Genomic DNA, 22,809 nt, shown 5'->3' on the forward strand with positions numbered 1-22,809 from the left:
ATGCATCTGAACAGCTCGCTGAACTGTTGGCTCCCTGCTTGCAACCCATGAGCAGGACATGAGACAAACCAACGGGTATCTGAGTGGGCTTAACCCCAGCCTCTGTCATGTGCACAGAAATGTTTCCTACAGAAGAGCAGTGAGGAAGACTTTTGTTACAAAGTTCGAAAACCTGTTGTACAGTGATCTTTTCATATATTATATACAAACTGGAATTTCTTTTTCCCCTCACCCCCGCTGTGGTGCCACAGATTTTTTTTTAACTCCCATTGTATAGAAACACATCAAAGCACCTGCTAATGTGAAATTGGCTTGGAGTGAGGGTGGAATGTTTCAGGTTTTATGCCCGAAAGGAAATTGGATGGATATACCACTGTGACGAGCTTTATCTTGTTGGAGCGAAGGAATTGGTCTCCCCTCCTGGCCTTCATTTAATGATGGATGGCCTGCCTGCAGGGGGCACTAAAAGGGCATTTGTCCCTTAGTGTTCTTTATTTTCAGGGGGCATGTCTGGCAGATAACTGAGAGGGTGAGATGAATTCCTTCAGTGTTGTGAAGTTCCCTCCTGTGTGATGGAGCCTGGGAGAAAGGAGATAGGACATGACTCTTTGGGAATAAAGCCAAATGGGATGATTGGAGTATTTATGATAAACTTCCTCTTTGTAGTGTGACTGGGAAGACTCTCCGGAAGCGGCAGTGTAACACGGGGGTTATTTTACACAGTCCTTCCTTTGCCAAGGGGCAGCTGAAAGGGAGGGAGGAACTGTTGGCTTAGATACCAGCCTGATTCTCAGAGAGGAGGGCAGACGGCGCAAAAGAAAAGACTGCTGTTTGTGGATCAACGGGTTCTTTATCCAGTAGCACCTCCACGCAGCATTCAAACCTGAACAGTTCACATGCATCCCCCAAAGCTCAGTGGTCTTTGTCAGATAAAATCTCAGCAAAGAGCCAACAGAGCAACTGAGGCCATGTATTTATCCTACAGGCCCTGCTTTAATACTAAGGCTCCAAAGAACTCCGAAATAAGGAACACATTGTGAGTCAGTAAGAAAATGACATAGGACATTAACAGTACCTTTATTATATTGTCCTTGTGATGTATTAACAGTGCAATTCTACAAAGAGTTAACACAGTTTAAGCTCATTGAAATCATTGGACAAACTGGAGTAAGTCTGCATAGGATTGCAATATAAATTAAGTTGCTATTTGCAGTTATGGGGCATCTTTCCTTTCCATTAGCATTTCTGCAATAAATCAGTAAGGAACAGTCCCCCATAATAGGGATGGCAAGTTTATTTAAGACAAATTTTGTAGATGTGCCAATTACTTTTGCCACTTTGCTTAGTGGGAACATAATTAGTGGCCTCTGCAAACAGTATCTTATCAGTAAAGGAGTAGGGGAAAATACACAGTACTTTTCTCCTACAGGCTAGGAGACCTAAGATCATGCTCTTAAGGGGAAATGTGATCTGTAGATTGGTAGACCACAAGGATAACTGACTGGCAGCTATTCCTCTATGCATCACAAGTACACTGTTATGAGTCTTTGTATGAAATTGTTAAAACTAACTTCGTTAAGTGAAAGCTAAAGCATAACATAATTGTCAAGACAGCCATCCTGCAGGGCTCTTTGCTTAAAGAGTCTGACACTCCTTATATTTGGCTTGACTGTACCAATAAGGGCAATAGAAGGGGCTTATGTTTGTGAGCATGAATAATCACAACCCCCTCCCAAGTTGTCAGTTGTGGCTTCCAACAGCTTGGGAGGTTCACCATGAGAAGGTTGAAAATGTTTGTGCCAAGGGAAATGCCTTTTCACCGTCTCTGTCAAGTGAGCACTAGTTCCAGTTAGGGGGCCTTGGCATGATGCTGCCCAGTGGTCCAGCCCCCTGTCCTAGGTGCCACCTAGAGAGGGCAGTCAAGTGAATTGTGGCTGCGTTCCCAGTCACCATTGGCTTTTGCTCATCTGCTATAGCAAACAGTTACTGTTGTTACTAAAAGCAACAGTAGCCCTCTGATCGGCAGTAGTTGCCGCTAGCAGTTAGGGAACAGTGGGACTACATCTGCCACTGTTACTTGCCCTCTGAGTACTTGGTAGAAGAGGAGGCAAGAGCAACCTTGGCGGTGGTGTGCATGCCAAGGGAGGGCAGAAGACTGGACAAGCCCAATCCTTCCAGGGAGGCTAGGGAGACTAGGTCTGCTGCTTTGGCAGGAGACATACTACCCTCTGCTGGCTCTGCCCCCTGCTGCTCAGCTGGGTAGCAGGGAGAACTGCTGGGGAAATGGGGGAGAAGACTGGCATTACATCAGTGTTTGTGTTCTCAAATTGTGTTCCAATCAACATGTGAACTTGCTACTGTGCAGTCTGTGTTGAACCCTGATGAAGAACCTACCGAAACAGGAAGAATACCGGATCTCTGTCCTATGATGGGTTCATTTTAACCAATTATTGTCCACTTTTGAAGTCCTGCACCTTGCTACACCTCGCTACACAGCTCCAGGGAGATTGGGATTGATTGTTCCTTTCCATCTCAAGGAGTTCTGGGCATGGACTTGGACTTTAATTCTTTACAATTCTCTCTACTTTACATTGAGAATACAACAGCTCTGTTCATATAAGAACTGCACATTGTAACATATGGTTGTATTTGGATGGACTTTTGAACAGTATTCCATTGACAACAAAGCTAAGCTGTTCACATTATAGTTTTCTGTATTTTTCATAGCCAATACTGCTGTTGCTTGGTTTGATCACCTGGGGGTTGGCAACCCTATGGGATCCCCATTGCCACTGCACTGTACTCGCAACCGCAGAAGCAACTGGGAAACCCCAGAAGCCCTGCTCTGTGTGGAAAACACCAGAGGCTTGTAATTGTAGAATGGGCTAACCATTTGTCAAGGAGTAATAAACAGCCCCCAAACCCAACTTCTTCTTTTCTGGTTAAATTAAAAAAGTATAATAGGCTGCCCTCTGGTGTAATTAATGTAATTAATACCAAAATGTAAATCCTAGCTGTAGCAGGAGGTTTGGAAGTTTATGCACCATTCTCCAGACACTGTATTTATTGTGTGTTCAGTGCAAATTGCCTGGTTTGTTTGTTGTGCAATCTTGCTCTTCCTTGCTTTGAGAAGGAACTTCAGGGTCCAGTGTTATCTAAACAATTTTTCCCAAATTCCTTGACTTAGTTTCATCAGAGGCTGGTCAGATCTCAGGCATTGTTCCTAAATGCTCTCTGAAATATATGGGAAGTGACAATTGTCGGAGGCAGATAAACTTATCAATGGTTTTTAGACAAACATTTACTTCTGGGGCCCTAGTTTGCCACCTTTTCCAGAGTTTGTATCACGGTGACAAAAGTGTAGAACTTGAAAATAAGGAGTCTTGATCATTTCCAATACAATTTTGATTTGTATATTTTGATTTGAAACCTACAAACGAGTTTTGTTTGAAAGTGAGAACACACATTGTGATTTTTCAATATAACTTTATTGTAAATAATTTGAAAAAACAAACCTTGCAAACTTAAAAGTTATTTGTGATTCTTATTGATGTGCCACTTGCTGTTAATGTTGTATTTACTATTTGAACAGCTGAATGTTATTTTTGTTGACACAACCTCCAGGTGGTGGCAGGAGATCTTCCACTATTACAATTGATGTTCAGGCAACAGAGATCAGTTCCCCTGGAGAAATTGGGCGTGTTGGAAGGTGGTCTCTATGGCTTTATATTGCATTTAAGCCTCTCCCTTCCCTAAGCCCCACCCTCCTCAGGCTCCACCCCTCAAATCTCCAGGTGTTTCCCAACTCAGAGCTGACAACCCAACTGAACTAGTGTATGTTTGTGGGGCAGGTGCCTTCAGGGCAGAAGAAATGCCTCTCTACTTTCTCTGTCTTAGCACAGGCTGTCAGCAGCTTCTGTGTGGAAGCTGGAAAGAATTTGAGACTGAATGGGGGACAATAACCGGTGAAGTGAAATGACTGTCTCATTCCCCCTGCCCCTGAATCCAACCTGGATTTGGCTTTCCCACACCTCTCTGAAGTCCTTGTGCATGTTATCTGATTTGGTGGCCTTTCCCCAGCACTGGTGATAGTGACACTTCTGATTGAGCCAGATATTTTGTGGTGAGTGGGTTTAAGGCTGCCAGATAAGGGGCCTCCTCCTTGCAACTGCCATTAAGAAAGCCCATCAGAGCTGTCAGACACCTCTCCATCTTTGTGATTGAATTATAGGGGACAGGGAGGGTTCAGCCTCCACTTCTTGGGATTGTCCCTCTTAGCTACTGTTGTAAAAGGCTTGAGGGGTCCATGATTCAATCCCCATATCTCTATTCAATGCCCTTTCTCAACCTGGATCTCATCACTGTGTTTTCCTGTGGCTTCTGAGGAACACAGTCTGGTCTCCAGCTTTACATTACTTTATTGTAATTGAAAGTGGATTCATGTGCTGCCATGTACCATGTGTCCCTCCCCTCTCCTTGTGTGCTATGGTCCTGATCTGACTCAGGGCCTTGCATGCCTGGGAACTCCAGATGCCCATCTGATCCAAAGCCTTTGTGACAGTCACATGTTCATCTTGTGGACTTTGTAACGTGTGCATCAACCCTGAGGCTGTAATGGAATGCATCCTACACAAATAAATTGTGCAGTGCCCTGAAAGAACGAAGCTGGGACTGTGGTTTATGTGGACCCATGGGAAGTATTAAAATTTAGGAGAGACAGGGAGTGGAGCTCCTAGATTTCATAAAGACCTCCTAACTTTTCCACCATAAGTCAAACACTGCCTCCACTGTGCCTGAATCTAGTTCAAATGAAAATATTCTCCCCATGGAATGTTTGTATTTAAAGTGCTAGTGTGTATTAGTTTTTTAAAAATTAATTAAATTTTAATTTGCATTGGTTTCTTTGTAACGCCTCTGGAAACAAATTTTGAATGAAAAGGGTAATAATAACTATAAAAAACCCATAAACAACATAAAGATACGCAAAAAGGGTAGACTGGTGGCGAATCAACACAGAAAAGTCTGAAACAAAATACTGGCAGCCTAATGGGTTTGAAGAATAAAACTCTAGTCCCGTGGCACTTTAAAGGTTAACAATATTTATTTCAGCATAAACGTTTATGAGTCAGATCTCACATCATCAGATGCATTGGAGTGTAAATCCATCAGATCAATTTATATATACAACAGAATGTTGGGTGAGGGGCGTTACAATGCAGGTCAATTCAAAACAGGGTTCAATCCAAAGAGTTTACTCCATTTACTAAGCATGGGTGTGATATACTCCCAACTGTTGATAGGCAACACGTAAAAATCTCATGCAGGATGAAATGCGATAGGCAGTTACAATAGGAAGTTTCACAGGTATTGCTGAAATTATTATCATCTGTAAGTGGTGGGGCATGCCTCTGTAACTTCCTATTCTATCTGCTTATCTCATTTCTTCCTGTAGTAGGTTTTACATTTTGCCTATCTAACAAAAGATGGGAGTCTCTCACACCCATGTGAGTGAACAGATTGCTCTTTGGATTAGATCTAGTGAACCAGTCTCTCTGTATCCTTGCACCCACCCTCACTTTCTGTTGTGTAGATAAATCAGCCTGCTAGAGTTACACCAACTGCATCTGATGAAGTGCGGTCTGATTTCTGAAAGTTTATGCTGAAATAAATTTTGTTGCCTCCTAGCAGTGGTATTAAGAGGCTTACTGCCTCTGAATATGGAATGTTGATGGTCTTGCCAGTGGTACAGAGGCAGACAATACTGTTGTGAGTCATTGTGATGAGCAAGGCCATAGAGGCCAGGATGCACCAACATCAACATTTTCCCAGCACAGTGTTAATGGCCAAAGATGGATTCAAACTGGCTATGAGGTCTGTGATCTTAGAACAGCACCCTAAACCAAATAAATCTGAATCCATGAAACAGCCGGCCACGTTTTGAATCATTTTCCTTTTCTTTCTCCTCCCAACCCATGGGTACGGTATTTCATATTTCTGGACCATCTCTATTCTGTTCCTTGATATAAGATTATTGAAGAGGGATAGTGGCCATTTATGTTGCACACTACCATGTCACCATGTCATGTTATTAAAGTGCAAGTGGACACTTGGATTTCCTTGAGTTGGAGAAGGGAGGCTCACTATGACAAAGTGTGAGAACCCTTGATCTTTTGGTATTTAACACCAGGATTGCTTGCCTCCTCTTAATTGCTGCTTTTCTCAGTAAAATACATGGAAACTACAAACTGGAAATGGATATGACATCTGCTTCCATGTGTGTTGTCAAGGACAGTGACTTCTACTTGTACGCACCCCTCCCAGTTGATGCAAGCTTATGTTTGAATATTTCTATCTGAATATCATACTTGAATTACCTGTTATACTCAATGGCATGTAAGTAATCCCTGACGGCAGCTTTGGGACAAGAACATTTGGAGAAGAAAAGTGGGATGGGGTGGTGGTGGTGTGCTTAACCCTTCCCCTACCGACTGCCTTTCCACTGCGGTTCTTGCCCCCAAGTTGCATTTCTCCCTGCGGTTTCCAGATGCATGTTTGCAGGGGTATCTGTGAGTCTGGAATCCCACAAGGAGAGAGACGGTGTAGGTGAGAGAGTTGCAGCAGATAGTGGCAGATGGGAAAGGGTGAATCACTCCACGCGCTCATTGTTTCTTTTCTTCAAATCACTTCCTCCTAAAGTTGCTTTCCTGTAACCTAGTGGTTGTTAGGGCTTTATTATAGTCTCACCCTCAGTACCAAAAACTATTGTAAGCAGCGCCGTGTGATTGACTGTATTTATTCATAGTTTTAAAATATGTAGGAAACTATTATATTTGAATAGCAGTGAAGTCTTACGAATAGTGGACGGCAGGGCTGAACATATGGTTGTACCAGACTCACAAGCAATATGTAACAAATACACAAATATTCCAGTTCATCATAGGTAGGCAATATGAGTGTTGGCTTGGACCTGGCTGCAGTAAAAAAATACCACTGTGCCCTTTGTTTACGCAGGATCAGGTAGTGGGGGATTTCTGTTTTCCTTTGGCAAGAGGTCCGTCCCCCCTCCCGCCCCCACCCCGTAATCCCCTCCCGCTCTGATGCCATGTGTCAGCTCCTTTTTTTGCCTGGAAGGACTTGGCTGTGCTGATTGTACTGGAGCTCAGAAGGTGTTGCTCACCTGCCCCTCCCCTCTGACTCAAGTCAAAACAAGCAATGCAATTTCTTTGGCACAGCCAGAGCAAGACGGTGCCTGGAAGAGGGAAGCAGCCAAAGGGTCGGAAGTGTGAGCGCAACAAAAATTCCACCAACAGCAACTTGGATACTCGAAAATCAAAATCTAGCTGAGCTTCCTGTCGCTGAACCTGCTCCTGCTATCAGTTAATCTGGATCCAGAACCGAATTTAGCAGGTAAGGGAATGTAGCTGCTTTTTGTTTCCCCAAAGACTGAATCTGTTAGACACTCACCTTTCAGTTTTGTAATATCTAGGTATCTAAGGGAAGTAAGAAATATAATGGAACCTGTTAATGGTGTTGATGAATCCAATAATATCTGGTTGTGAATTTAAAAATAGCTCTAATTAAATAGTTCTCTTTTCATACAGGGTCATTTAACACATTACAGATTTACTAGATGGGAGTCACTTGTATGTAGGAATCTACATACTATCCATTTCTAGATTGCAGTGTGTCATATATGCAAGTTTTTGCTCAGCTGATTGGGACTTCCAAGTGTATATGTATATATGTGTGAGAGATGCAATTGCAGTTTCCTATGCATAAATATTTTTGTAGAGTACGTCCATCGTGTGAGAAGCAATCTTGGCTAACCCAGGAGGCAATCCATCCCAGTGTTTAGAGGACAAAGGACAGCATATGAACTTTTTCGGCTGGTGGCCATAAGATGGGAAGATAGCCCTGTAGATGGAGGCTGGGAAAGAGATCAAAAGGGAGAAAGATTGCTTTTTAAAAAGCCATCACTATGTCCTTTGTTTTTCTTGCATGATGGGATGAAGAGGAGTTTCTGTAGCATGAACTATATGGGTGGAACAACATAGAGGTTTGTAACTTTGTAGTATACCCCACCATAAAACAAAGTAAGTTCATTTGCCTTATGTAAAATAATAATTCATCCTAAGAGGATAGTGAACAAACAGCATAGTTAGGCTGTTTTTTTTTTGTTTGTTTTTTGTGACCAGAGGATGAAACTGGGCCAATGACAGGGTGTGGCTACTTTTAAATTTTAAATTGGTCCCTCTATCTGTCCCTTTAATATCAATTTGATCTGCAAGCAATTATCAGGTCATGTTATTTAGCTGCATGCCATGAAAAGCATTTGCTGCCCATTTGCACTCATGAAACCTCTATTTAAAGGGACAGGACTTTTTTTTTCCCTGTCCAGTTTGCAACTTTAGTAGCTAGCAAAAATTATTCCAACCTCTCTCCTCAATTTGTTTATTTATTAGCTTCATTTATACCCTGCCTTTCTCAGTGGGGAACCAAAGCAGCATAGATCATCTTCCTCTTCTCCATTTTATCCATACTTCAACCACCCTGTGAGGTAGGTTAGACTGAGAGCATGTGACTGGCCCAAGATCCCCCAGTGAAATTTCATGGCAGAGTAAGGATTCGAACCTGGCTCTCCCAGATCCTAGACACTCTAAACCATACTGGCACACTGGAACTTTTCTAGCAGTGTGGTTTTGTGGTTAGAGTGTCAGACTAGAAGAAACTGGGAGACTCAGATTCAGTTTCCCACTTTGCCTTGAAACTTACTGGGTGACCTTGAGCCAGCCACTCTCTCTCAGCAGAACCTTCCTCACAAGGTTGTTGTGAGAATACACTGGGGGAGGGAAAGTAGGGTTGCCAACCAGTTGCTGACAACTGGTGTGAGCGTGCTGATGGTGGTGGAGACTGGTGTAAATGGCACTGCGTGACAACATTTCCAGTTGAAAACCCAGAAGTGATGTCACTTCCAGCATTGAGCAACATTGTTCCCCTTTGCTTTTTTGCCCCCGTGGCTCATTCAAGCAGTGTTGGCACTGGAGACATGTCAAAGGGGAAGCCACGTATGCTGCCCTAAGATTTTTGGAGGAAGGACAGGATAAAAACACGAGAGACAAGCAAAATCAAGGAATGAAAAACAGCAGAGAACAGGAAGGAAGGAAACCAACACACAGAGAAAGACATTATCTTAATTTCCTTTTTACCCATGTTTTTCTCATTTTTTAAAAGAAATTAGTTCCTTATTAAACGCTATCTGCCCATGAAAACTTAGTCCCCACTTCCCACTGTGCCGTTTCCTTCCTACTGCATAATATTCAACTCTGATAGATAGGTACAGTTGGAGGGTATAATGGGAAAAGGGCTCCCATGTGCAGTTATGGAATCTGTTTGTCGGGGGGGGGGAAGTGGGGGGGGCAAGCAAGTGTTCCAGATGGGAGATACTTTCAGTAGGGTAGCACTGATCATTGTGATTTAGTATGGAGATTACAATGTTGAAATTGTTCAATTAGTCCATTAAAGCAGTATCGTTAATTAAATGAGTTCTCAGCTAGTCAGCATAGCAGTCCTGCTTTGCATCCATGATCAGAAGACAAATTAAAAGGAGCTCACTCAATATGTGTTACTTTGAAAACTGCTCAGGAGGCGGTTTAAACATTCCCTGACTCTGTGGGGGCAGGAGGGCTTGGATGGGCTTTGAGTCACAGTCTGGGGCCGGGCGCCCAGCAGACCTTTCCAGACATACGGTACATTATTGCGCAATAGCTGTTAATTGGGAGTCATGGGAAGAGGGAGCTTGACTGCTATTGTCTAAGATCATGCTTCTGTTGTTTTCTAAACATACTAATCGTAATTTTTGTTCTAAATAATGTGAAAATGCATTCCCTCCCCTCCACCCACCAGTTCATCTATGGTAGGCTATAGACTGTGGTCTCAGTCCTCTGTTGACTAGGGCACATGATATCCCAGGAGACTTATCAACACTATTTCCTCTCCCATGCTTGCCCGATCATATATATTATTTTATATATGTCTTAATTTGTACATCTCAAGAGGGGAAGTGCTCCATGCTGTATTATTTTAGCCAGAGGCAGACTGGGAACTGAAAATGGCCCAGAAGCAAGCCAAGCTGAGTTGCCTTATTGTGTTACACGCAAGCACTGCTGAGTGGCATCAGAAGAAGGCATTGGCTCACCCATTGCCACCTTCTGCAAACTGGCAGCAGTATAGGAGGAGGCGGTTGGTGAGCTGATGCCAACCATTGCTTGCTGCTGAGCCAAGTGGTCGCTGAGGCACTGGCAGAGTTGCTGGGGCTTGGCTCTGTTTGCTCCTTGCTGCCTGTAGCTCTCTCGGGCAGTGGCTAGGGTTGCCAGGTCCCTCTTTGCCACTGGCAGGAGTTTTTTTGGGTGGAGCTTGAGAAGGGTGGGGTTTAAGGAAGGGAGGGGCTTCAATGCCATAGAGTCCAATTACCAAAGCAGCCATTTTCTCCAGGTGAATTGATCTCTGTCGTCTGGAGATCAGTTGTAATGACGGGAGATCTCCAGCCACTACCTGGGCTTAGTTGTTTATTTGTATTATTGTATTAAATATTAAATATGTTATTACATGGATTTTATTGTACACAGATACATGTAGCTGACGAAGCCATATGCGAAACGTGATTGATTATGATCTAGACAACACGTCCTGTCATCTGTCATCTTTTATTGTGGCTTGTACCTATTGCTTGATTTCCAGCGTGTTGAAATATAGTCTGAAGAAACATACGATTGATTCCCATAAAGGAAATATTGTTCCTATATAACTACTGGAATTAATGGACTTACCTATAAGTGGACTTGAGGAGTTTCCAGGTCCCTGATATGCAGGACTGAGATATATATTACTTACCTGTATCTTGTTGTATTATATTGTATATATTTATTATCACTTTTGCATTTTATTCACTTATAAAATCTAGCATTTCTTATATTGTTTGTGCTGTTTTGGTTCCTCAATACTTCTTACAGCACTGAGCCATTTTGTTCCACGCACTACCTGGAGGCTGGCAACCCTAGCAGTGGCCCACCAGAAAATTTCTCTGTAAGTTCAGTGGCCACTCTGCCCCTAGCGCAGGAGTGCTCATGAACCTTCCCCGCACAATAAGGCCCCAGCAGTGTTAATCCTTTTACCACTACTTAAAAAAAAATCTAGGCCTTATACTTCATTTCTTTAGCACTGGAATGTCCATTTCTCATATTTTTTAAAAAATGACTGGACTGTCTTCCTGTAGCACAGCTACCTTCTCCTTTTAGTGAGGATATTCCTCTGAGCGCTCAGCAGTTGAATGGGAACAGGATATTGCACTACTAACTCCGGATCCAATTAGTGCCATTGTAGAATTTTTATGTTTGTTTTCTGGAAAGTCCCTGAGTGTGTCAGTAGGTCAAAGACTGCTGGCTGCAGACATATCCTGGAGGGAGATTTGCCAGGCTGAGCAGCAGGGCCAGAAAATCACAGAAGAGGTTTTTTAAAACTGCATCTGGGATTCTGCCCATACTTCAGCAGTCTGGGCCTCTCTGCTTAATGGTTGATTTGCTTCCGGCCAGCATTTCTTGTGCTCTAGGGCGAAAAGGGCAGGCATGTAAAGGATGCTCAGGCTGAGTTGTACAACCATCAGCTGCAGTCACTGTATTGTCATCGATTTCCCTTACTGGAACTCTGTGTGACAGGACTGTGTGCAAGGAACCAGGTGCCTGGAGGGGGTGCCACTGTTGGGTGAGGAATCCCCAGGAGTTCAGCCCTTTGGTTGTGGTTTTCACTACATGGCACAACATCACACCATGGGAAGGCAGCTCTCACGTCACTATGAGTACATGTTACATGCTAACTACATGTTGCACACCACGGCACGCTCTGATATTTCTGTTTTAAAGAAAAGCCACTTCAGCAGCAGAAGAGAAACAGCAAGGGAGGGGTCCTTCACGCCTTCCCCATTTGCTAGTTCCCTTCTCCAAGGCTGCAGCCCAAAGAACGATTTCCTGAGCGTAAGCTTTGTTGGCCAAAATGAACTTATTTCCAAGTGGATCGGCTTATGGTTGCTTCCCAAATCTCTCCTTTCTGGTTGGTTTTTCAGTTGCAAACACAAAATTTTAAACTCAGAGGTAATTTGGAGCAGGACAGGCCATGGGGAGAAAAGGTTAAATTCCTCTTCCCCCAGCCATTGCACTTTCACTTGCCCTTAGGGTTCCAAATCTGGGCTGGGAAATTCCTGGAAATTTGGGATGGAGCCTTAGAAGAGTGGAGTTTGGGAAGGGGAGGGAGCTCAGCAGGGATGTGATGCTGTAGATCCTGCCCTTCAAAGCTGCCATTTTCTCCAGGGGAGTTAATCTCTGTAGTCTGGAGATCACTTGTAATTCTGGGAGAACTCCAGGCCCCAATGGGAGGTTGGCAACCCTAATTGCCCCTCTGAAAATGATTTCCTTTTTTAAAAAGAGTATTGGGACTCTAATATATACAGTTATACATAATGTATAATTAGCCACCCTGTGCTGCAATAAGACATTAAAGTCAAATTGAGCCAACGATGTGCACAGTGTATTGCTGTGCCCATGTATGTGCCTCCCTCCTTTCCCCTCCTATCTCATTCAGAGAGCATTTAAAGATTTCTAGGTTGAAACAGGCTGATTCTCCATGACCTATGAATGTAGGATCCAAGATGAATCAAAATTTGTTTACTACCCACAAACTAGGATTCTAAATTGCAGTTTCAGTTGGGTACAGAATCCCAATTTGTGTGGAGAAAACAAATTTTGAATCACCTGGGATCCTTCTTTCAAACCCAGGAATCCTTAATCATGCTGTGTGTGAGAAGGGAGTAGGGGTAGTCCTGCAAAATCTTGGCTTAAATGGAGCTCGTTGTTATCTAATTAGCAATCACAATAGATACCTGATTTTGAAACCGTCACATTTTGGTTCATCAACAACTAAAGTCTGAGGCATGAGCAGTTTCTCTCTGAAAGCTTGGAGACACATTTGAAGCTGATTTAAATATGCAACATGCATGTGATAGAACGTGAATATGCTGGAACTTGCTTAGAGCTTGCCTGCAGTTATTCCGGAAAGGTAGAGAGCGAAACTCAGAGAACTTGGAACTTGAGAAGGAGCAGACTAAATGGGAAATCCCACCAATTGTGGGCGACTGCTATGCTTCTCATTCCAGTATTGTCCCCTTGCCAGGCTGGTACCTGCAGCATGTGTCTGAATTTGGTATCTGACATATTATGTGCGTACATAGAAGTTAAATAAAAACTGGGCTCTGTGCCCAAGGAAACCAGTTGTTCTTAGGGAGAAGTATCGAGAAAAGGAGACGTGCTTCCTTATTGGCTGCCTGCAGCAATTGTCCTCTTATCAAACAAATAGGCAGTGTGATTCTCATCCACGTGCTTGTTTGGCACTGCAGAGCACAGTGGGAAAATTTGCCATCGTATATCCAAACCATGGCTTTTCCACCCACTTGACTTATTCCTGATTTTTTTGGCAGTCGATCCACAAGTATTGGAATAGATATGGGCATGGTTGTTCTGCATGCTTGCCTTCCCTCTGCATTTTCACAGTTGTGGAGTCAGTTTATTTTCTTCTGTATGTGCCTTAAATCATGAGAATTTTCAATGGAAGGGTGCTGTCATTATTGGTGGCGTCACAGCATACCCGCCCCTTTTATTTTTCTGGATGCTTAGAATCATAGAGTTGGAAGGGACCACCAGGGCCATCTAGTCCAACCCCCTGCACAATGCAGGAAATTAACAACTACCTCCCGCCACATCCCCAGTAACCCCAACCCTCCCCCCGCCATGCAGGATCCCACAATCAAAGCACTCCCGATAGATGGCCATCTAGCCTTTGCTTAAAGACCTCCAAAGACGGGGACTCCACCACCCTCCGAGGCAGCACATTCCACCATCGAACAGCCCTCACCGTCAGAACGTTCTTCCTAATGTTTAGGTGGAATCGCTTTTCTATTAGTTTAAATCAATTACTCCGCGTCCTAGTCTCTGGAGCAACAGAGAACAAGCTAGTTCCCTCATCAACATGACATCTCTTCAAATATTTAAACATGGCTATCATGTCTCTCCTCAACCTTCTCTTCTCCAAACTAAACAAACCCAACTCCCCAAGTCTCTCCTCATAGGGCATGGATTCCAGACCTCTGACCATTCTGGTTGCCCTCCTCTGGACACACTCCAGCTTATCAACATCTTTCTTAAATTGTGGAGCCCAAAACTGGACATAGTATTCCAAGTGAGGTCTGACCAATGCAGAATATAGTGGTAGTATTACTTCCCTTGATCTAGACACAATACTCCTATTGATGCAGCCCAGAATTGCATTGGCCTTCTTAGCTGCCATATCACACTGTTGACTCATGTTCAGTTTGTGGTCCACTAAGACTCCCAGATCTCTTTCACATGTACTGTTGTCAAGCCAACTATCTCCTATCCTGTACCTGTGCCTTATGTTGTTTCTGCCTAGGTGAAGTACTTTACACTTCTCCCTATTGAAATCCATTTTATTGCTTATGGCCCAGCACTCCAGTCTATCGAGGTCATTCTGAACTCTGACCCTACCCTCCGGGGTATTTACTACCTCTTCTAACTTGGTGCCATCTGCAAATTTGATTAGCATGCTCTCTATTCCATCATCCAAGTCATTTATAAGAATATTAAATAGTACCGGTCCCAGGACAGACCCCTGTGGTACCCCACTGGTCACTCCTCTCCAGGATGAAGTTGTGCCATTAATGAGCAGCCTTTGGGTTCGGTTGGTCAACCAATTACCAATCCACCTAACAGTAGCAGTGTCCAGCCCACATTTTACTAGCTTTGTTTCAAGAAGATCATGGGGGACTTTATCAAAGCCTTTACTGAAATCAAGGTACACTACATCTACAGCATTTCCTTCATCTACCATACTTGTCACTCTTTCAAAAAAAGATATGAGATTAGTTTGGCATGACCTGTTTTTGAGAAACCCATGTTGACTGTCAGTGATCACGGCTTATATTGTTATATCAATAGTGTTGTAGTGATAGTGTAACCAGCTTTCATTTTTTCTCTATCCTCCTCCCTCACAGAGAGATGCCTTTTTCCTTATATCTCTACAAGGGAAAAGGCTAGAGACTTAATTTTAAAAAAATTAAAACTGGTAATGCAGAGATCCTGCTTAAACTATCACTACAACACTATATTGATATATCAGTATTTTAGTACCTTTAAAAAAATGAAACCACTCATCTTGAGGGCGGGGGGTGGGAAATGGTTTGACAATGATGACAGTCCAATCATCAAAAAGTGGGCTGGAGTGAGTGGGATAAAGAAAACTGACAGAAACATTATGCTGACTCAAAAAGACAACTCAAAATTGGCTTCCAGAAAAAGATCAGAGTAAAAGTGGTCTCAAAAACCCCAGGAAAAAACAAAGGGAGAGGACACGACAAAACAGTGAAAACTAAATGCACAAAAATGCATGTGGAAATCAGAGGATAAATCAAAGCAGTGTGAGGCCAGAACCAATGGAAAAACACATGTGGAAAAGCCCCCAGTATACAACCATTAAAAAAGTCTGGGAATATAGCTACAGTTAGGTAAGGTAAAAGTAAAGGTCCCCTGTGCAAGCACTGGGTCATTCCTGATCCATGGGGTGACGTCACATCCCGACGTTTACGAGGCAGACTTTGTTTGCGGGGTGGTTTGCCAGTGCCTTCCTCAGTCATCTTCCCTTTACCCCCCCCCCAGCAAGCTGGGTACTCAAGCTTGCTGGGGGTAAAGCTGTTAGGTGGTGCACTATAAAACATTTCAGTGCATTGTGGTTAGGGTTGCCAACTTCCAGGTAGGCTGGAATTCTCCGAGAATTACAGTTGATTTTCAGACTACAGAGATCAGTTTCCCTTGAGGAAACGGCAGCTTGGGAGGATGGACTGTATGCCATCAAATCCCCGCTAAGCTTCCTCCCCTCCCCAAATTCTGCCATCTACAAGCTCTGCCCCCAAATCTCCAGGAATTTCTCCACACAAATTGGGGATTCCATACCCGATTGAAACTGCAGTTTAGAATCCCAGTTTGTGGGCAGTAAACAAATTGGGACTCATCCTGGATCCTACATTCATAGGTCATGGAGAATCGGCCCGTTTCCACCTAGAAATCTTTAAATGCTCTCTGAATGAGATAGGAGGGGAAAGGAGGGAGGCAACCCTAATTGTAGTTAAAAACTATATGTTGAAATCTGAACTCCGTCCATCTGTGCTCTATCTGTCTGTTGGGCAGGACACAGAAGCCCCCACCCCCGAGTGGTTCAATATGGTAGATCAGGGTCCCCAAACCTTTGGAGGCTGTGGGCACCTTTCGAATTCTTCCACCGGGCAATGGGCACGATCAAAAAATGGCTGCTGCAGGAGGCGGATCCAACCACAAAATGTCAGGGAGCAAGGTTATGCGTAACTCTTATAGTGCTGTACCTCTTCAACATTTCAGGCAGAAACTGTGTTCAACAGGATGCCTTTTAATCCCCACAGCCAATTAGAAGTCCTGCTGGGCAAAAGCCCCACCTAACCCCACCCACTTTCTAAAGGCACTTGGCGGACACCAGGAAAGTTGTTGGCAGGCACCGTGGCACCCATGGATACCATGTTGGGGACCATCGTGGTAGATAGTTAGAACTGGCTATGACCAGTGAGGCACACTGTAAACCTGGTAGTGAAAGAGCCCTTTTGTAAGCTACTGACACTGTACCTCTGTTTATTTTATGTTTTTGTGTTTTCAAATTTATAGCCCACCCTCATTCCCGGCCAAGGTCGGGCTCAGGGCGGGTGACAACCTTTAAAACACATAAAACCATAGAGCAATAATTAAAACCTATTAAAACCATAAACTAGATGGCCTTAAAAACAACTCAGATGCCACAGCGTACTGGGTTTCGGCAGATCAGCCCCCCACAGATGTCAAGAGTGTGTGTGTGTGGGGGGGGGGGAGGATGGGGAGGCCAGTAATGAAGGATAAACTTGCTGCTGCCCTCAGTTGAGAAATTGCAGGACAAGAATTTCCTGGTTGCCTAATAGAACCTCAGTCTGCATGTTGTCCACTCCTACTCTAGTTTTCCAAAGACATAAAAGTCAGCAGAGACTAGCCTGGGGAAGGTATCCTGATATAGGAAGAGCAACAAAAAGGTGATGGTGGAGAATATTGGGGTAGGATAGGAATGGAGTATGCGAATGGCAGTCAAAAGAGCAAGAAGGAGTGGTGGATTGTTGGAACTGTACCAACATAGCTGTCTAGTGTCTCTTCTTATTTATTTATTTTGCAATCAAGCTAGGAGAACAACTTACCTAAGGATGGCATGGATGCAGGGTTGCTTAAAAGTCTTATGTCAATCTGCAGCTCTTAAAAAACCCCAGACATGCTCAGACTCATCTACAGTTGGGTCTTGAGGCAGGAGCGACCAGGCAGGAGTCTGAAGCTTTATCATGTATGTGGATGATTGTATTAGGCTTGACTTTCATATATAGGAAAAATAGGAAGCAGAGAGTAGGAATAAATGGTCAGTTCTCACAATGGCGGGATGTGAGCAGTGGGGTGCCTCAGGGATCTGTGTTGGGACCAGTGCTTTTCAACCTGTTCATCAGTGACCTGGAGTTGGGGTTAAACAGTGAAGTAGCCAAGTTTGCAGATGACACCAAATTATTTAGGATGGTTAAAACAAAATCGGACTGTGAAGAGCTCCAGAAGGATCTCTGCATACTGGAAGAATAGGCATTAAAATGGCAAATGAGATTCAATGTGAGTAAGTGTAAAGTGATGCATATTGGGGCAAAAAATCCCAACTTCACATATACACTGATGGGATCTGTGCTGGCAGCGACAGACCAAGAAAGGGATCTTGGGGTGGTAGTGGATAGCTCAATGAAGATGTCAACCCAGTGTGCGGCTGCTGTAAAAAAGGCAAATTCTATGCTGGCCATAATTAGACGAGGAATAGAAAATAAAACTGCTGATATCATACTGCCCTTGTACAAATCTATGGTGAGACCACACTTGGAATACTGTGTACAGTTCTGGTCACCACATCTAAAAAAGGATATTACAGAGCTTGAGAAGGTGCAGAAAAGAGCAACCAAAATGATTAGGGGACTAGAGCAACTGTCCTATGGGGAGCGGTTAGGATGCTTAGGGCTGTTTAGCTTGGAAAGAAGGCGGCTAAGGGGAGACATGATAGAGGTCTATAAAATTATGCATGGTTTGGGGAGAGTGGACAGGGAGAAGTTTTTCTCCCTCTCCCATAATACTAGAACACGGGATCATCTGCTAAAGCTGGAGGGGGAGAGATTCAAAACAGATAAAAGGAAGTATTTTTTTCACACAACGCATAGTTAAATTGTGGAACTCCCTGCCCCAGGATGTGGTGATGGTTGCCAGCTTGGAGGGCTTTAAAAGGGGAGTGGACATATTCATGGAGGAGAGGGGTATTCATGGCTATTAGTTAGAATGGAAACTAGTCATGCTGCATACCTGTTCTCTCTAGTATCAGAGGAGCATGCCTATTATTTTGGGTGCAGTGGAATATAGGCAGGATGGTGCTGCTGCGCTCGTCTTGTTTGTGGCTTCCTAGAGGCACCTGGTTGGCCACTGTGTGAACAGACTGCTGGACTTGATGGGCCTTGGTCTGATCCAGCAGGGCCTTTCTTATGTTCTTATATGGCACCTGCTAACATTCTGTCCTGGTGCCCACCAAGTGTTTGTAGAATGTGGGCAGGGCTTCTGATTGCCCCTGGAAATCAGATTGGCGGTGCAGATTTTTTAAAATGTTGCTTTGTCAGCAGCTGCCACCACAGGACAAAAATCTTCACTGTGTGACTGAAGATAAGCTGTGCGTATAATATTTTTAAAACAATATGTTAAATTTTAAAAAACATCTTGTTAAACTGCGCTTCTGCTTGAAATATTGGAGAGTTACTATCAGAGTTATGCTCTTGGAGCCGTTGGTCTGACAACGCATGGAATCTGTGCAGTCTGTAGCTGGGACAAAGAACAAACTATGTGCTTAAGGTTAAGAAGTGGAATCTTTCTTCCCAAGGCCTGATACCAAAAAGTAAAAACATGTGTATATACAGATTACAATATCTCTTCCCATTTTCAGACTCGGCTACTCCACAAATCCACACTGTATGACATCTGACCTATTTGGTGGCAGCATCTCTTTGAAATGTGCAAACTTGTAAGCCTGCAGAGTTTAGTGCAGGGATTTCTTTTTCAGCTGGACAGTGCTGAATGGCAAAGGAGTGTCCACATGTCCACACAACAGCATCCAGTGCGGCTGGTTTGATGTTTCACTTTTACATGGAAAGAATAATAAGCAATACCTGCACAAGAAAGGTGTTAAGGGGCTTTGGCATATCATCCTTCTTTGTGTGCTTCTCCATCTGATCTGACCCTGCTGATCTGCTGCTTGGACTTGCATTGATCAGATGTGTAGATTTAGAACAACTGAACCCTGACAAATCCCTGTACAGACTTGCCCTTCAGAAATTATTACATCCTGAATACTGAATAATACTGAATACATCCTGAAGACATTCTGTGTGTGTGTGTGTGTGTGTGTGAATGGCTTCATTAGTTGCCCCATTGGGATACACTACATTTACCCTAACAGGCCAGATATCAGCAGCTCCTTGGGACCATTTCAGATGGAAAAAGGTGTAGGGGGAGAAAGCTTAAACCTTCTTGGTCCTCTCATCATGATCCTAGTCTGAACTGGGCCTCTGTGTACCTTCAGTTTTTATTGCTGGGTAGGGTTGCCAACCTCCAGGTACTGTTAGAAAAAATCCCAGTACTCAGCTCTATATGCAAAAGTATCAAACAGTGTATTACAAAAATAGTGAAGGCAATTGTGAAGTGTAAATGGAAACTTACATACAAAACTAAACACTAATTATATACACATAGGTAACTCTTTCTGTAGAGTCAAAGACTTCTAGACGTTATTTATACATGAAGCTTAAACAATGTCCACTAATGTCCATTGTTTAAGCTTCATGTATAAATAACGTCTAGAAGTCTCCTTTGACTCTACAGAAAGAGTTACCTATGTGTATATAATTAGTGTTTAGTTTTGTATGTAAGTTTCCGTTTACACTTCACAATTGCCTTCACTATTTTTGTAATACACTGTTTGATACTTTTGCATATAGAGCTGAGTACTGGTTTTTTTCTAACTATATACTGTACAGTACAAGTGATCTATGCCAGGTACTATCTGGAGAGCTCCTGCTATTACAACTGATCTCCAGCTGATAGAGATCAGTTCAACTGGAGAAAATGGTTGCTTTGGCAATTGGACTCTATGGCCAAAAATCTCCCTCCGGTGGCGAAGAGGGACCTGGCAACCCTATTGCTGGGTGTTCTAGACAAGGAACTTTTAGCCCTGAAACAAAGGAATTCTGCTGAGATAGTCACATAAAAATGAAACCAGGGGAGCATGGGACAGGCTGTATTAGCCGTTGTGAATGGGCCTATAGTATATATTTAGTTTTCAAACTAAAATCCTAATTGGAAATACAGGTGGATGGAGTGCAACCATGTTGGCATATGGGCATCTCTCGCTTTCACTGGATGCTAGTTCTTATGATATTTTGCTTTAGAAGAGCAATTTCCTGGATTGTGAAATCTTAAAAATCACTAGGGTCTGAACTGATTCATTTTATGTACAGATTACAGCTTTGAAGCATGGCTGCTGATGTATGAAAATGAGAAGTCTTTTGTACACTTTATTTTTTTTAGGCCAATAAAGGCTTTGTTGTTGTTGTTGTTGTTGTTGTGTTGTTGAAAATGGGAAGTACAGTTTTTTCTGAAGTTTTGAACGACCCCTTATCACATGTTTGAAGTAGTCCAATTAGTTTGGAAGGTGATATCATATTGTGCTAAGATGGACAGTGGAGGATTTGCAGCGTGGGAAAGCAGCCAGAAGAGGTGGAAGTCTTAATCTTCCTGTCTTAACTTGTCTGGGACTGTTATTGGAACAGCAGGATCAGCTAGCTCTAATCGGGCCTTGCGTGAAGCTACTCCTGGCACACTGGAATTCACACCCTTGTACCAGTCACTTGATTCATACTCTAGCCATAAACTGAGATTACCCAAACGGAGACATTAGGAGTTATTCTGTAACTAGGGCTCATTCTGTACTGTTTCGATGAGCTTTTGTGTACCAGAATATTAAGGTAGTTTGGAAAGTCTGGGCTGCATTGGAGGCTAACTGGATAATGGAAAAGCAACTGTGTAACCAACTGTGAAGCTCAGCTAGGCTTACCAGGTCCCCCTTCTTCTTCTGCAGGAGGTTTTTGGAGTAGGGGGCGGAGGTCCCGCACGCTCAGAAGTGCTGCATTGCAAAGGGCTGGTTTCAGACTGTGAAAACGGCCCCTTGTGATGCGTTTTACACCCAGAGGTGCCGCATCGCAACAGGCCTTTACCACTCAAACTGGGAGTTTGAGTGGAAAACGGCCCTTTGCGATTCGGCGCTTCCGGATGTAAACGGGAAGCGCCGTGTCGCCGTGTGCATGGGTTGCCTGCCGACCCTCATCTGGTCAGTGGGCATCCGGGTGGATTGGCGGGGGTTTGCCCACCACCACCTGGCACTTGGCATCCCTAAGCTCAGCTGAGATTACGTGTAACCTTGCACAAAATAAAACAAATCCTTTAGGCACCAGAGTTGCACTGTTAACTGCTGTGAGGATGAGGCGATAAGGAGCAATATAAATGTTAGAAAAACAAAGACTAATAGTGTTTATTTCAGCAAAAGCTTTCATGAGTCAGATGCATGGAGTGTACATCCAGCCACAGATGTGTGGAGCGCACTCCGTGCATCCGATGAAGTGAGCTCTGACTGACTAAGGCTTGGGCTGAAATAAATGTTGTTCGTCTTTAAGATGCCACTGGAATTCTATCAAAATGTACATTTGCCACAATCATGAGAAATTGTTTTGACCGGCCATCTATGAGAACAAGAGAAGAGTTACAGTGCATTAAGGATTTCTTCAACTCTAGCTGCTGGTGTAGAGAAAGAAATCTACTCTGTGAACAAAAGTCCACTGAAATCATAGCTGCTTTTTGCACACTTAGGAAAAAAGCTGTATGAATCCCCAACACCATTATCAGTGATTGACCGCAAAAACATATGCATTTAGTTTGTACAGTTCTGATATGTTCCCTCTGCACTCTTTCATATATGGGCACACAAAAGGACACATGTACACCATCCTGTGTGAATATCAGGATCTGTTGGGGGTATACACGTTGTAGCTGGACAAAATAGACACTGGAAGTCTGGAGTGCAAAGGGAAAACTTGGTACCCATTCCCAGCAATGAGCTACCCTGAGTAAGGATTCAGTCAGTAGGCCTGAGTGTCTTCATACTTGTCAGGGACACAGGATTGGCTCTTCTGTATCATGCGACTTCCTAGGCCCAGACAATTATAGGTTGTCCTGCTGGAATGACCTGCAGTTTCCCAGTAGCCTTGGTAAGAGGGAGCCAGTACCTCATCCTCACATCTCTCAGTTCAAGTACTATGAGCATTCCACCCTCCGAGGTATATTCCTGATAACAGATAGCAGTATCAGCATTAGCTGCACAATTGTCAGAGTATATAGTTATAGAGAAAGTCCACTCTGCTATTGCAACGGTGCTTCTTATCTCAGGGTTGTTTATAGACTTCCCATGGTGCAGGCAGAGGGACAAGCTCACGCCCACAGACCCTTCTGTTCCTGTCTGGGGTGAGCGGTTTTCTAG

General features: G+C 43.6%; 1 protein-coding gene across 1 annotated transcript in view; it reads left to right on the forward strand.

Moving 5' to 3' along the window:
- Positions 1-7,335: 7,335 nt before the first annotated feature.
- INAVA (innate immunity activator) overlaps positions 7,336-22,809 on the forward strand; it is a 38,141-nt gene continuing 22,667 nt past the window's right edge. Inside the window, exon 1 of the mRNA XM_056844630.1 lies at positions 7,336-7,407. The gene's annotated coding sequence lies outside the window, so the exon portion shown is untranslated. The remainder of the gene's footprint in view (positions 7,408-22,809) is intronic.

The sequence above is a fragment of the Euleptes europaea genome, chromosome 2 (genome assembly GCF_029931775.1).
Source record: "Euleptes europaea isolate rEulEur1 chromosome 2, rEulEur1.hap1, whole genome shotgun sequence".
In the NCBI taxonomy this organism is placed as follows: domain Eukaryota; kingdom Metazoa; phylum Chordata; class Lepidosauria; order Squamata; family Sphaerodactylidae; genus Euleptes; species Euleptes europaea.